Source organism: Syzygium oleosum, unplaced genomic scaffold (genome assembly GCF_021117445.2).
Source record: "Syzygium oleosum isolate NSW1041296 unplaced genomic scaffold, Sole_v2.1 Sole_v2.58, whole genome shotgun sequence".
In the NCBI taxonomy this organism is placed as follows: domain Eukaryota; kingdom Viridiplantae; phylum Streptophyta; class Magnoliopsida; order Myrtales; family Myrtaceae; genus Syzygium; species Syzygium oleosum.
Window position 1 is genome coordinate 1,251,643 of NW_026607542.1, and position 14,958 is coordinate 1,266,600.

A 14,958-nucleotide genomic window follows, 5' to 3' on the forward strand; every position below is an offset into this window, starting at 1 on the left:
AGCTCGGAAACCACAAGATCAAGCCCAAGACCCAAAGGAGCTAAACTTTCTTCGAATGGGAAGTTGTCTTCTATCATTAGAATGATCATATGGCTCATTCTAATGATAGAAGACAACTTCCTTAGAATGATCTTATGGCTCTCAACTTTGGTTTTAATGTTTCTGAAGCTACAATAGCTTTTCAATGAAGGCTGTTATAGGTGAATTAGAAGATTAGAAAGCTCCGAAACCACAAGATCGAGCATTAGACCCACAATGAGCCAAACTTTCTTGCCATGGGAAGTTCTCCCATTAGAATGATCCTATGGCTCTCAACTTTGGTTCCAATCCTTCCTAAGCACTAATAGCTTCAAAATGAAGATAATGATGACTGATTTAGGAGATTAGAAAGTTCGGAAACCACGAGATCAAGCATTGGACCCAAAATGAGCCAAACTTCCTTAGAATGATCATATGGCTCTCAACTTTGGTTTTAATATTTCCCAACCACTAATAACGTCTAAATGAAGGTAATTATATGTGAATTAGATGATTAGTAAACTCGAAAATTACAAATCAAGTATTAGACCCAAAGGGAGCCGAACTTCCTCGGAATGTGAAGTTCTCCCATTCGAAAGATCTTATGGCTCTCAACTTTGGTTTTAATGTTTCTCAAGCACCAATAGCTTTTCAATGAAGGCAATTATAGGTGAATTAGAAGATTAGGAAGCTCCGAAACCACAAGATCAAGCATTAGACCCACAATGAGCCAAACTTTCTTGCAATGGGAAGTTCTCCCATTAGAATGATCCTATGGCTCTCAACTTTGGTTCCAATCCTTCCTAAGCACTAATAGCTTCAAAATGAAGATAATGATGACTGAATTAGGAGATTAGAAAGTTCGGAAACCACGGGATCAAGCATTGGACCCAAAATGAGCCAAACTTCCTTAGAATGATCATATGGCTCTCAACTTTGGTTTTAATATTTCCCAACCACTAATAACGTCTAAATGAAGGTAATTATATGTGAATTAGATGATTAGTAAACTCGAAAATTACAAATCAAGTATTAGACCAAAAGGGAGCCGAACTTCCTCGGAATGTGAAGTTCTCCCATTCGAAAGATCTTATGGCTCTCAACTTTGGTTTTAATGTTTCTCAAGCACCAATAGCTTCTCAATGAAGGCAATTATAGGTGAATTAGAAGATTAGGAAGCTCCGAAACCACAAGATCAAGCATTAGACCCACAATGAGCCAAACTTTCTTGCAATGGGAAGTTCTCCCATTAGAATGATCCTATGGCTCTCAACTTTGGTTCCAATCCTTCCTAAGCACTAATAGCTTCAAAATGAAGATAATGATGACTGAGTTAGGCGATTAGAAAGTTCGGAAACCACGGGATCAAGCATTAGACCCAAAATGAGCCAAACTTCCTTAGAATGATCATATGGCTCTCAACTTTGGTTTTAATATTTCCCAACCACTAATAACGTCTAAATGAAGGTAATTATATGTGAATTAGATGATTAGTAAACTCGAAAATCACAAATCAAGTATTAGACCCAAAGGGAGCCGAACTTCCTCGGAATGTGAAGTTCTCCCATTCGAAAGATCTTATGGCTCTCAACTTTGGTTTTAATATTTCTCAAGCACTAATAACTTCTCAATGAAGGCAATTATAGGTGAATTAGAAGATTAGGAAGCTCCGAAACCACAAGATCAAGCATTAGACCCACAATGAGCCAAACTTTCTTGCAATGGGAAGTTCTCCCATTAGAATGATCCTATGGCTCTCAACTTTGGTTCCAATCCTTCCTAAGCACTAATAGCTTCAAAATGAAGATAATGATGACTGAATTAGGCGATTAGAAAGTTCGGAAACCACGGGATCAAGCATTAGACCCAAAATGAGCCAAACTTCCTTAGAATGATCATATGGCTCTCAACTTTGGTTTTAATATTTCCCAACCACTAATAACGTCTAAATGAAGGTAATTATATGTGAAATAGATGATTAGTAAACTCTAAAATTACAAATCATGTATTAGACCCAAAGGAGCCGAACTTCCGCGGAATGTGAAGTTCTCCCATTCGAAAGATCTTATGGCTCTCAACTTTGGTTTTAATGTTTCTCAAGCATCAATAGCTTTTTAATGAAGGCAATTATACGTGAATTAGAAGATTAGGAAGCTCGAAACCACAAGATCAAGCATGAGACCCATAATGAGCCAAACTTTCTTGCAATGGGAAGTTCTCCCATTAGAATGATCCTATGGCTCTCAACTTTGGTTCCAATCCTTCCTAAGCACTAATAGCTTCAAAATGAAGATAATGATGACTGAATTAGGAGATTAGAAAGTTCGGAAACCACGGGATCAAGCATTAGACCCAAAATGAGCCAAACTTCCTTAGAATGATCATTTGGCTCTCAACTTTGGTTTTAATATTTCCCAACCACTAATAACGTCTAAATGAAGGTAATTATATGTGAATTAGATGATTAGTAAACTCGAAAATTACAAATCAAGTATTAGACCCAAAAGGAGCCGAACTTCCTCGGAATGTGAAGTTCTCCCATTCGAAAGATCTTATGGCTCTCAACTTTGGTTTTAATGTTTCTCAAGCACCAATAGCTTTTCAATGAAGGCAATTATAGGTGAATTAGAAGATTAGGAAGCTCCGAAACCACAAGATCAAGCATTAGACCCACAATGAGCCAAACTTTCTTGCAATGGGAAGTTCTCCCATTAGAATGATCCTATGGCTCTCAACTTTGGTTCCAATCCTTCCTAAGCACTAATAGCTTCAAAATGAAGATAATGATGACTGAATTAGGCGATTAGAAAGTTCGGAAACCACGAGATCAAGCATTAGACCCAAAATGAGCCAAACTTCCTTAGAATGATCATATGGCTCTCAACTTTGGTTTTAATATTTCCCAACCACTAATAACGTCTAAATGAAGGTAATTATATGTGAATTAGATGATTAGTAAACTCGGAAATCACAAATCAAGTATTAGACCCAAAAGGAGCCGAACTTCCTCGGAATGTGAAGTTCTCCCATTCGAAAGATCTTATGGCTCTCAACTTTGGTTTTAATATTTGTCAAGCACCAATAACTTCTAAATGAAGGTAATTATATGTGAATTAGATGATTAGTAAACTCCGAAACCACAAGATCAAGCATTAGACCCACAATGAGCCAAACTTTCTTGCAATGGGAAGTTCTCCCATTAGAATGATCCTATGGCTCTCAACTTTGGTTCCAATCCTTCCTAAGCACTAATAGCTTCAAAATGAAGATAATGATGACTGAATTAGGAGATTAGAAAGTTCGGAAACCACGGGATCAAGCATTGGACCCAAAATGAGCCAAACTTCCTTAGAATGATCATATGGCTCTCAACTTTGGTTTTAATATTTCCCAACCACTAATAACGTCTAAATGAAGGTAATTATATGTGAATTAGATGATTAGTAAACTCGAAAATCACAAATCAAGTATTAGACCCAAAAGGAGCCGAACTTCCTCGGAATGTGAAGTTCTCCCATTCGAAAGATCTTATGGCTCTCAACTTTGGTTTTAATGTTTCTCAAGCACCAATAGCTTTTCAATGAAGGCAATTATAGGTGAATTAGAAGATTAGGAAGCTCCGAAACCACAAGATCAAGCATTAGACCCACAATGAGCCAAACTTTCTTGCAATGGGAAGTTCTCCCATTAGAATGATCCTATGGCTCTCAACTTTGGTTCCAATCCTTCCTAAGCACTAATAGCTTCAAAATGAAGATAATGATGACTGAATTAGGAGATTAGAAAGTTCGGAAACCACGGGATCAAGCATTGGACCCAAAATGAGCCAAACTTCCTTAGAATGATCATATGGCTCTCAACTTTGGTTTTAATATTTCCCAACCACTAATAACGTCTAAATGAAGGTAATTATATGTGAATTAGATGATTAGTAAACTCGAAAATCACAAATCAAGTATTAGACCCAAAAGGAGCCGAACTTCCTCGGAATGTGAAGTTCTCCCATTCGAAAGATCTTATGGCTCTCAACTTTGGTTTTAATGTTTCTCAAGCACCAATAGCTTTTCAATGAAGGCAATTATAGGTGAATTAGAAGATTAGGAAGCTCCGAAACCACAAGATCAAGCATTAGACCCACAATGAGCCAAACTTTCTTGCAATGGGAAGTTCTCCCATTAGAATGATCCTATGGCTCTCAACTTTGGTTCCAATCCTTCCTAAGCACTAATAGCTTCAAAATGAAGATAATGATGACTGAATTAGGAGATTAGAAAGTTCGGAAACCACGGGATCAAGCATTAGACCCAAAATGAGCCAAACTTCCTTAGAATGATCATATGGCTCTCAACTTTGGTTTTAATCTTTCCCAACCACTAATAACGTCTAAATGAAGGTAATTATATGTGAATTAGATGATTAGTAAACTCGAAAATTACAAATCAAGTATTAGACCCAAAAGGAGCCGAACTTCCTCGGAATGTGAAGTTCTCCCATTCGAAAGATCTTATGGCTCTCAACTTTGGTTTTAATGTTTCTCAAGCACCAATAGCTTTTCAATGAAGGCAATTATAGGTGAATTAGAAGATTAGGAAGCTCCGAAACCACAAGATCAAGCATGAGACCCATAATGAGCCAAACTTTCTTGCAATGGGAAGTTCTCCCATTAGAATGATTTTATGGCTCTCAACTTTGGTTCCAATCCGTCCTAAGCACTTAGAGCTTCAAAATGAAGATAATGATGACCTGAATTAGGCGATTAGAAAGTTCGAAACCACGAGATCAAGCATTCGACCCACAATGAGCCAAACTTTCTTGCAATGGGAAGTTCTCCCATTAGAATGATCCTATGGCTCTCAACTTTGGTTCCAATCCTTCCTAAGCACTAATGGCTTCAAAATGAGGATAATGATGACTGAATTAGGCGATTAGAAAGTTCGGAAACCACGAGATCAAGCATTAGACCCAAAATGAGCCAAACTTCCTTAGAATGATCATATGGCTCTCACCTTTGGTTTTAATATTTCCCAACCACTAATAACGTCTAAATGAAGGTAATTATATGTGAATTAGATGAGTAGTAAACTCGGAAATCACAAATCAAGCATTAGACCCAAAGGGAGGCGAACTTCCTTCGAATGGGAAGTTCTCTCATTCGAACGATCTTATGGCTCTCAACTTTGGTTTTAATATTTACCAAGCACTAATAGCTTCTAAATGAATACAATTGTAAGTGAATTAGAAGATTAGGAAGCTTCGAAACCACAAGATCAAGCCTTTGACAAAAAATGTGCCAAACTTCCTTGCAATGGGAAGTTCTCCCATTAGAATGATCCTATGGCTCTCAACTTTGGTTCTAATCCGTCCTAAGCACTAATAGCTTCAAAATGAAGACAATGATGAGTGAATTAGGTAATTAGGAAGTTCGGAAACCGCAATATCAAGCACTAGACCCAAAATGAGCCAAACTTCCTTCGAATGAGAAGTTCTCTTCTCTCATTATATTGATCATATGGCTCTCAAATTTGGTTCTACTCTTTTGCAAGCACTAATAGTATCTTAATGAGGACAATTACGAGTTAATTTCATGATTAGGTTGCTCGTTACCTCACGATCAAGCATTTCATCCATAAAGAGCCAAACTTGTTTGGAATGGGAAGTTATCTCATTTGAAAGATCTTATGGTTCTCAACGCTGATTCAATCATTCTCAAGCTCTAACAGCTTCAAAATGAAGACAATTATAAGTGAATTAAATTATTAGGAAGCTCGGAAACCACAAGATCAAGCCCAAGACCCAAGGGAGCTAAACTTTCTTCGAATGGGAAGTTGTCTTCTATCATTAGAATGATCATATGGCTCATTCTAATGATAGAAGACAACTTCCTTAGAATGATCTTAGGGCTCACAACTTTGGTTTTAATGTTTCGAAGCTACAATAGCTTTTCAATGAAGGAATGTTATAGGTGAATTAGAAGATTAGAAAGCTCCGAAACCACAAGATCGAGCATTAGACCCACAATGAGCCAAACTTTCTTGCAATGGGAAGTTCTCCCATTAGAATGATCCTATGGCTCTCAACTTTGGTTCCAATCCTTCCTAAGCACTAATAGCTTCAAAATGAAGATAATGATGACTGAATTAGGAGATTAGAAAGTTCGGAAACCACGGGATCAAGCATTGGACCCAAAATGAGCCAAACTTCCTTAGAATGATCATATGGCTCTCAACTTTGGTTTTAATATTTCCCAACCACTAATAACGTCTAAATGAAGGTAATTATATGTGAATTAGATGATTAGTAAACTCGAAAATCACAAATCAAGTATTAGACCCAAAAGGAGCCGAACTTCTTCGGAATGTGAAGTTCTCCCATTCGAAAGATCTTATGGCTCTCAACTTTGGTTTTAATGTTTCTCAAGCACCAATAGCTTTTCAATGAAGGCAATTATAGGTGAATTAGAAGATTAGGAAGCTCCGAAACCACAAGATCAAGCATTAGACCCACAATGAGCCAAACTTTCTTGCAATGGGAAGTTCTCCCATTAGAATGATCCTATGGCTCTCAACTTTGGTTCCAATCCTTCCTAAGCACTAATGGCTTCAAAATGAGGAAAATGATGACTGAATTAGGCGATTAGAAAGTTCGGAAACCACGGGATCAAGCATTGGACCCAAAATGAGCCAAACTTCCTTAGAATGATCATATGGCTCTCAACTTTGGTTTTAATATTTCCCAACCACTAATAACGTCAAAATGAAGGTAATTATATGTGAATTAGATGATTAGTAAACTCGAAAATCACAAATCAAGTATTAGACCCAAAGGGAGCCGAACTTCCTCGGAATGTGAAGTTCTCCCATTCGAAAGATCTTATGGCTCTCAACTTTGGTTTTAATGTTTGTCAAGCACCAATAGCTTCTCAATGAAGGCAATTATAGGTGAATTAGAAGATTAGGAAGCTCCGAAACCACAAGATCAAGCATTAGACCCACAATGAGCCAAACTTTCTTGCAATGGGAAGTTCTCCCATTAGAATGATCCTATGGCTCTCAACTTTGGTTCCAATCCTTCCTAAGCACTAATAGCTTCAAAATGAGGATAATGATGACTGAATTAGGCGATTAGAAAGTTCGGAAACCACGGGATCAAGCATTGGACCCAAAATGAGCCAAACTTCCTTAGAATGATCATATGGCTCTCAACTTTGGTTTTAATATTTCCCAACCACTAATAACGTCAAAATGAAGGTAATTATATGTGAATTAGATGATTAGTAAACTCGAAAATCACAAATCAAGTATTAGACCCAAAAGGAGCCGAACTTCCTCGGAATGTGAAGTTCTCCCATTCGAAAGATCTTATGGCTCTCAACTTTGGTTTTAATGTTTGTCAAGCACCAATAGCTTCTCAATGAAGGCAATTATAGGTGAATTAGAAGATTAGGAAGCTCCGAAACCACAAGATCAAGCATTAGACCCACAATGAGCCAAACTTTCTTGCAATGGGAAGTTCTCCCATTAGAAAGATCTTATGGCTCTCAACTTTGGTTCCAATCCTTCCTAAGCACTAATAGCTTCAAAATGAGGATAATGATGACTGAATTAGGAGATTAGAAAGTTCGGAAACCACGGGATCAAGCATCAGACCCAAAATGAGCCAAACTTCCTTAGAATGATCATATGGCTCTCAACTTTGGTTTTAATATTTCCCAACCACTAATAACGTCTAAATGAAGGTAATTATATGTGAATTAGATGATTAGTAAACTCGGAAATCACAAATCAAGTATTAGACCCAAAAGGAGCCGAACTTCCTCGGAATGTGAAGTTCTCCCATTCGAAAGATCTTATGGCTCTCAACTTTGGTTTTAATGTTTGTCAAGCACCAATAACTTCTCAACGAAGGCAATTATAGGTGAATTAGAAGATTAGGAAGCTCCGAAACCACAAGATCAAGCATTAGACCCACAATGAGCCAAACTTTCTTGCAATGGGAAGTTCTCCCATTAGAATGATCCTATGGCTCTCAACTTTGGTTCCAATCCTTCCTAAGCACTAATAGCTTCAAAATGAGGATAATGATGACTGAATTAGGAGATTAGAAAGTTCGGAAACCACGGGATCAAGCATCAGACCCAAAATGAGCCAAACTTCCTTAGAATGATCATATGGCTCTCAACTTTGGTTTTAATATTTCCCAACCACTAATAACGTCAAAATGAAGGTAATTATATGTGAATTAGATGATTAGTAAACTCGAAAATCACAAATCAAGTATTAGACCCAAAAGGAGCCGAACTTCCTCGGAATGTGAAGTTCTCCCATTCGAAAGATCTTATGGCTCTCAACTTTGGTTTTAATGTTTGTCAAGCACCAATAGCTTCTCAATGAAGGCAATTATAGGTGAATTAGAAGATTAGGAAGCTCCGAAACCACAAGATCAAGCATTAGACCCACAATGAGCCAAACTTTCTTGCAATGGGAAGTTCTCCCATTAGAATGATCCTATGGCTCTCAACTTTGGTTCCAATCCTTCCTAAGCACTAATAGCTTCAAAATGAGGATAATGATGACTGAATTAGGAGATTAGAAAGTTCGGAAACCACGGGATCAAGCAATAGACCCAAAATGAGCCAAACTTCCTTAGAATGATCATATGGCTCTCAACTTTGGTTTTAATATTTCCCAACCACTAATAACGTCTAAATGAAGGTAATTATATGTGAATTAGATGATTAGTAAACTCGGAAATCACAAATCAAGTATTAGACCCAAAAGGAGCCGAACTTCCTCGGAATGTGAAGTTCTCCCATTCGAAAGATCTTATGGCTCTCAACTTTGGTTTTAATATTTGTCAAGCACCAATAGCTTCTCAATGAAGGCAATTATAGGTGAATTAGAAGATTAGGAAGCTCCGAAACCACAAGATCAAGCATTAGACCCACAATGAGCCAAACTTTCTTGCAATGGGAAGTTCTCCCATTAGAATGATCCTATGGCTCTCAACTTTGGTTCCAATCCTTCCTAAGCACTAATAGCTTCAAAATGAGGATAATGATGAGTGAATTAGGAGATTAGAAAGTTCGGAAACCACGGGATCAAGCATTAGACCCAAAATGAGCCAAACTTCCTTAGAATGATCATATGGCTCTCAACTTTGGTTTTAATATTTCCCAACCACTAATAACCTCTAAATGAAGGTAATTATATGTGAATTAGATGATTAGTAAACTCGGAAATCACAAATCAAGTATTAGACCCAAAAGGAGCCGAACTTCCTCGGAATGTGAAGTTCTCCCATTCGAAAGATCTTATGGCTCTCAACTTTGGTTTTAATGTTTGTCTCAAGCACCAATAGCTTCTCAATGAAGGCAATTATAGGTGAATTAGAAGATTAGGAAGCTCCGAAACCACAAGATCAAGCATTAGACCCACAATGAGCCAAACTTTCTTGCAATGGGAAGTTCTCCCATTAGAATGATCCTATGGCTCTCAACTTTGGTTCCAATCCTTCCTAAGCACTAATAGCTTCAAAATGAGGATAATGATGACTGAATTAGGAGATTAGAAAGTTCGGAAACCACGGGATCAAGCATTAGACCCAAAATGAGCCAAACTTCCTTAGAATGATCATATGGCTCTCAACTTTGGTTTTAATATTTCCCAACCACTAATAACGTCTAAATGAAGGTAATTATATGTGAATTAGATGATTAGTAAACTCGGAAATCACAAATCAAGTATTAGACCCAAAAGGAGCCGAACTTCCTCGGAATGTGAAGTTCTCCCATTCGAAAGATCTTATGGCTCTCAACTTTGGTTTTAATGTTTTTCAAGCACCAATAGCTTCTCAATGAAGGCAATTATAGGTGAATTAGAAGATTAGGAAGCTCCGAAACCACAAGATCAAGCATTAGACCCAAAATGAGCCAAACTTTCCCATTAGAATGATCCTATGGCTCTCAACTTTGGTTTTAATATTTCCCAACCACTAATAGCTTCTAAATGAAGGATAATGATGACTGAATTAGGAGATTAGAAAGTTCGGAAACCACGGGATCAAGCATTAGACCCAAAATGAGCCAAACTTCCTCGGAATGTGAAGTTCTCCCATTCGAAAGATCTTATGGCTCTCAACTTTGGTTTTAATATTTCCCAACCACTAATAACGTCTAAATGAAGGCAATTATAGGTGAATTAGATGATTAGGAAGCTCCGAAACCACAAGATCAAGCATTAGACCCAAAAGGAGCCAAACTTCCTTGGAATGGGAAGTTTCTTCCATTAGAATGATCTTATGGCTCTCAACTTTGGTTTTAATATTTCCCAACCACTAATAACTTCTAAATGAAGGTAATTATATGTGAATTAGATGATTAGTAAACTCGGAAATCACAAGATCAAGCATTAGACCCACAATGAGCCAAACTTTCTTGCAATGGGAAGTTCTCCCATTAGAATGATCTTATGGCTCTCAACTTTGGTTTTAATGTTTGTCAAGCACCAATAGCTTCTCAATGAAGGCAATTATAGGTGAATTAGAAGATTAGGAAGCTCCGGAAACCACGAGATCAAGCATTAGACCCAAAATGAGCCAAACTTTCTTGCAATGGGAAGTTCTCCCATTAGAATGATCGCTTATGGCTCTCAACTTTGGTTTTAATATTTCCTGAACCACTAATAAGCTTCTAAATGAAGGATAATTCATAGGTGAATTAGATGATTAGTAAAGCTCGGAAACCACAGATCAAGCATTAGACCCAAAGGGCCCGAACTTCCTCGGAATGAAGTTCTCCCATTAGAAAGATCTTATGGCTCTCAACTTTGGTTTTAATGTTTCTCAAGCACCAATAGCTTCTAAATGAAGGCAATTATTAGTGAATTAGAAGATTAGGAAGCTCCGAAACCACAAGATCAAGCATTAGACCCATAATAAGCCAAACTTTCTTGGAATGGGAAGTTCTCCCATTAGAATGATCTTATGGCTCTCAACTTTGGTTTTAATATTTCCCAACCACTAATAACTTCTAAATGAAGGTAATTATATGTGAATTAGATGATTAGTAAACTCGGAAATCACAAATCAAGTATTAGACCCAAAAGGAGCCGAACTTCCTTGCAATGGGAAGTTCTCCCATTAGAATGATCTTATGGCTCTCAACTTTGGTTTTAATATTTCCCAAGCACTAATAGCTTCTAAATGAAGGCAATTATAGGTGAATTAGGAGATTAGAAAGCTCGGAAACCACAAGATCAAGCATTAGACCCACAATGAGCCAAACTTTCTTGCAATGGGAAGTTCTCCCATTAGAATGATCTTATGGCTCTCAACTTTGGTTCCAATCCTTCCTAAGCACTAATAGCTTCAAAATGAGGGTAATTATAGGTGAATTAGAAGATTAGGAAGCAAGGAAACCACGGGATCAAGCATCAGACCCAAAATGAGCCAAACTTCCTTAGAATGATCATATGGCTCTCAACTTTGGTTTTAATATTTCCCAACCACTAATAACGTCTAAATGAAGGTAATTATATGTGAATTAGATGATTAGTAAACTCGGAAATCACAAATCAAGTATTAGACCCAAAAGGAGCCGAACTTCCTCGGAATGTGAAGTTCTCCCATTCGAAAGATCTTATGGCTCTCAACTTTGGTTTTAATGTTTGTGAAGCACCAATAGCTTCTCAATGAAGGCAATTATAGGTGAATTAGAAGATTAGGAAGCTCCGAAACCACAAGATCAAGCATTAGACCCACAATGAGCCAAACTTTCTTGCAATGGGAAGTTCTCCCATTAGAATGATCCTATGGCTCTCAACTTTGGTTCCAATCCTTCCTAAGCACTAATAGCTTCAAAATGAGGATAATGATGAGTGAATTAGGAGATTAGAAAGTTCGGAAACCACGGGATCAAGCATTGGACCCAAAATGAGCCAAACTTCCTTAGAATGATCATATGGCTCTCAACTTTGGTTTTAATATTTCCCAACCACTAATAACGTCTAAATGAAGGTAATTATATGTGAATTAGATGATTAGTAAACTCGGAAATCACAAATCAAGTATTAGACCCAAAAGGAGCCGAACTTCCTCGGAATGTGAAGTTCTCCCATTCGAAAGATCTTATGGCTCTCAACTTTGGTTTTAATGTTTGTCAAGCACCAATAGCTTCTCAATGAAGGCAATTATAGGTGAATTAGAAGATTAGGAAGCTCGAAACCACAAGATCAAGCATTAGACCCACAATGAGCCAAACTTTCTTGCAATGGGAAGTTCTCCCATTAGAATGATCCTATGGCTCTCAACTTTGGTTCCAATCCTTCCTAAGCACTAATAGCTTCAAAATGAGGATAATGATGACTGAATTAGGAGATTAGAAAGTTCGGAAACCACGGGATCAAGCATCAGACCCAAAATGAGCCAAACTTCCTTAGAATGATCATATGGCTCTCAACTTTGGTTTTAATATTTCCCAACCACTAATAACGTCTAAATGAAGGTAATTATATGTGAATTAGATGATTAGTAAACTCGGAAATCACAAATCAAGTATTAGACCCAAAAGGAGCCGAACTTCCTCGGAATGTGAAGTTCTCCCATTCGAAAGATCTTATGGCTCTCAACTTTGGTTTTAATGTTTGTCAAGCACCAATAACTTCTCAACGAAGGCAATTATAGGTGAATTAGAAGATTAGGAAGCTCCGAAACCACAAGATCAAGCATTAGACCCACAATGAGCCAAACTTTCTTGCAATGGGAAGTTCTCCCATTAGAATGATCCTATGGCTCTCAACTTTGGTTCCAATCCTTCCTAAGCACTAATAGCTTCAAAATGAGGATAATGATGACTGAATTAGGAGATTAGAAAGTTCGGAAACCACGGGATCAAGCATTAGACCCAAAATGAGCCAAACTTCCTTAGAATGATCATATGGCTCTCAACTTTGGTTTTAATATTTTCCAACCACTAATAATGTCTCAATGAAGGTAATTATAAGTGAATTAGATGATTAGTAAACTCGGAAATCACAAATCAAGTATTAGACCCAAAAGGAGCCGAACTTCCTCGGAATGTGAAGTTCTCCCATTCGAAAGATCTTATGGCTCTCAACTTTGGTTTTAATGTTTGTGAAGCACCAATAGCTTCTCAATGAAGGCAATTATAGGTGAATTAGAAGATTAGGAAGCTCCGAAACCACAAGATCAAGCATTAGACCCACAATGAGCCAAACTTTCTTGCAATGGGAAGTTCTCCCATTAGAATGATCCTATGGCTCTCAACTTTGGTTCCAATCCTTCCTAAGCACTAATAGCTTCAAAATGAGGATAATGATGACTGAATTAGGAGATTAGAAAGTTCGAAACCACGGGATCAAGCATTGGACCCAAAATGAGCCAAACTTCCTTAGAATGATCATATGGCTCTCAACTTTGGTTTTAATATTTCCCAACCACTAATAACGTCTAAATGAAGGTAATTATATGTGAATTAGATGATTAGTAAACTCGGAAATCACAAATCAAGTATTAGACCCAAAAGGAGCCGAACTTCCTCGGAATGTGAAGTTCTCCCATTCGAAAGATCTTATGGCTCTCAACTTTGGTTTTAATGTTTGTGAAGCACCAATAGCTTCTCAACGAAGGCAATTATAGGTGAATTAGAAGATTAGGAAGCTCCGAAATCACAAGATCAAGCATTAGACCCACAATGAGCCAAACTTTCTTGCAATGGGAAGTTCTCCCATTAGAATGATCCTATGGCTCTCAACTTTGGTTCCAATCCTTCCTAAGCACTAATAGCTTCAAAATGAGGATAATGATGACTGAATTAGGAGATTAGAAAGTTCGGAAATCACGGGATCAAGCAATAGACCCAAAATGAGCCAAACTTCCTTAGAATGATCATATGGCTCTCAACTTTGGTTTTAATATTTCCCAACCACTAATAACCTCTAAATGAAGGTAATTATATGTGAATTATATGATTAGTAAACTCGGAAATCACAAATCAAGTATTAGACCCAAAAGGAGCCGAACTTCCTCGGAATGTGAAGTTCTCCCATTCGAAAGATCTTATGGCTCTCAACTTTGGTTTTAATATTTGTCAAGCACCAATAGCTTCTCAATGAAGGCAATTATAGGTGAATTAGAAGATTAGGAAGCTCCGAATCCACAAGATCAAGCCTAAGACCCAAGGGAGCTAAACTTCCTTGGAATGGGAAGTTGTCTTCTATCATTAGAATGATCATATGGCTCTCAACTTTGTTTTTAATATTTCCCAACCACTAATAACGTCTAAATGAAGGTAATTATATGTGAATTAGATGATTAGTAAACTCGAAAATCACAAATCAAGTATTAGACCCAAAAGGAGCCGAACTTCCTCGGAATGTGAAGTTCTCCCATTCGAAAGATCTTATGGCTCTCAACTTTGGTTTTAATGTTTGTGAAGCACCAATAGCTTCTCAACGAAGGCAATTATAGGTGAATTAGAAGATTAGGAAGCTCCGAAATCACAAGATCAAGCATTAGACCCACAATGAGCCAAACTTTCTTGCAATGGGAAGTTCTCCCATTAGAATGATCCTATGGCTCTCAACTTTGGTTCCAATCCTTCCTAAGCACTAATAGCTTCAAAATGAGGATAATGATGACTGAATTAGGAGATTAGAAAGTTCGAAAATCACGGGATCAAGCATCGAGACCCAAAAAGAGCCAAACTTCCTTAGAATGATCATATGGCTCTCAACTTTGGTTTTAATATTTCCCAACCACTAATAACGTCTAAATGAAGGTAATTATATGTGAATTAGATGATTAGTAAACTCGGAAATCACAAATCAAGTATTAGACCCAAAAGGAGCCGAACTTCCTCGGAATGTGAAGTTCTCCCATTCGAAAGATCTTATGGCTCTCAACTTTGGTTTTAATGTTTGTCAA